Source organism: Solanum pennellii, chromosome 5 (genome assembly GCF_001406875.1).
Source record: "Solanum pennellii chromosome 5, SPENNV200".
In the NCBI taxonomy this organism is placed as follows: domain Eukaryota; kingdom Viridiplantae; phylum Streptophyta; class Magnoliopsida; order Solanales; family Solanaceae; genus Solanum; species Solanum pennellii.
In genome coordinates this window covers 69,266,296-69,268,888 of record NC_028641.1, presented here as the reverse complement: position 1 = coordinate 69,268,888, position 2,593 = coordinate 69,266,296, and positions in this window count along the sequence as shown.

Below are 2,593 nucleotides of genomic sequence, written 5' to 3'. Positions count from 1 at the left end.
TATATATATATATATTAACTACTTTATTTTTAATTCCTAAAATTACAAATAATCTATTACTATACATTTCACTTGTATATTGATCTTATCTAAAATAAATATTTTACTTTATTTATTTATTTATTTTATCAAATTAAAAGGTTCTATTACAAAAAAATTGTACGATCTTCAATATTAAATAAGTATATAAACTGATACAAATCAAATTTTAAATTCCTAAAATATTGATACTAAAATTAATTTAATTAAATACATATCTAATTAAGATTTTTTTTTTCTTTTGTAATAAGGCTCCTTTACATGTGGTTTGAATTTTTTATAGATTGTAGGTGGGGCCTATGTGAAACTCGTGGATTCATTCCCCCAAGGCTTTGTCCAAGTCTACCATGTGATGCATAAGATAGGTTAGAGTTCTTCCAAAATAAATGTGAGAAGGATAATTAATATATTTATAGGAAAAAAAATGTGAGAATGATAATTAATATATTTATAGGGAAAAAAATGAGAAATATCGATATAACACGACTTCTTCTTTAGGGCTACTTGCAAAATTTATTTAATGGCTTCTAATTTTAAATACACTACAACCTAACACTCACTTAGGGTTAATTTGATAGAGTATCTCAAAATTTTATAAACTTTTAGATATACATAAAGAGATCAAGGAATCCTATATTGACTTTCTCAAAACTGTTGTTCGATGTCCTTAGTGATCCAAATAATTTCATTTAAGAAATATGCTATTAATATTCATCAAATTATGGTGAATATTTAGGAGAGGAGAATCAAAGGGGAATAAAATTATACTCGCGCTGTTACTAATAAAATTACGTTTATTCAAATAAGTAAAAATATTAAATAAGTAATATTTTATCTCTAACTTTCAACAAAAAGATATATATTTTATCTCGATTTTAAATTTCTATATATTAAACATTTTCACATTATTTTATGTTATTAAATACAAATTTCTTTTTCTTTTTTAAATAATGTAAAAGTTTTAAGATATAAAATGTAGCTAAAGAGGAACATGATAACGCATCATGCCAAGATATACAAGGTACTTAAATATAGTAAAGAAATTTTGTCATTGATGTAAAAGTCAAAATCATGTTAGTATTGATATACGAAAACACATTTTAGACACCAAGACAAAATGAAAAACAAAGTACAGTAGAATCTCATTAAATTAATATACAGTAAATTAATAATTTTTTTGAGATAATATTTTTCTTTGGTCTTAACTTAGGCCAATGTAAAAAAACATCAATTTCGATAGGATAGTAAAATAATTTATTTTTAGAAAATCCATATATAAATATATGGTCCCATTAATATTATAAATTAATAATTAATTAAAAGTACAAATATATATAAGACAAGTTAGAGAAATATGATTCTATCGTGTTTTATTTTTGTTAAAATTTAAATCTAGTTGAAACTCATCTCTAACTTTTCTTATTGCATCCAAATGTTCCGGTGTTGCCACAACTACAAATCTTTTTTAGTGCATATAGAATGATCTCTTTTGTACTCACATAATACTTTACGTATTTGACCTATCATTGTTGATGTTGTGACACCTTGTCACGACCCAACTCACTTGGCCGTGTGGACACCTATATAGGAGAACATTACCACCCACTTTAAAAACGGACAATGTGGCATTTAAATAAACTTAAGAAAACTTTTTAATATTTTTAAATAATACGAAACTCGATTATGAGTCATTCTTTTATAATTACCTGAAACACCCTTTGACGAAACTAGTCTAAATAGGTGCAAGAGCTACTAAGAGAGTGCAATGTACAAAAGGAAATAAGACACAACTCCCATCATAAGAAAGAAGAAGTAGAAGTTGTCAGAGATCACCATCGTCTTCACCTAATAAACGTTATTGAATCCTACAACTAGACTACACCAAGTGATATAACAAGAATAGTATCGATATAAAACAGGTATTGGTAGGTCTCATCACTCGACCTGAATTCACCATATAATATCATGCACATAATTAAGAACAGGGAAATAAAAGATCACTGTTGAAACTCACACATGTCACCCAAGTCACCCACCTTCTTCCGCTGCCAACTCCAACCTCTAAGTCATTCCATCCTCACATCATATCATAATTTAACCCTCTTGTTGTTACTTCAATTTGTTATAAATCATGTTACTTAAATTGCTATTCCCCATCAAGATCTCATGTCAACTCCTTACCTTATGAAACTTTAATTATATAAAAATATGAACTAATAAACACCATTAGTAAAACAAAGATATACAATTATGACCATGATTATGAAATACCCGTTCTTTCAATCCTCACCACTACTTAACATTATTCACATTTCAGGTGTAATTCTTCACGTTGTCAAGTACTCGGACTACCATGACTCCCTAGACACTCAAAGACCAACATGTGATACTTAAAATTTAATAATTCAACCTACTCCTCTCATTGACCAACCTATAATCATCTCATCATGAAAAAATAAATGTAATTCTCTCATGAACATAATACTAATATATGTACCAGTGTGGTACCCTATCCAATAAAATATATATATATATATATATATATATATATATA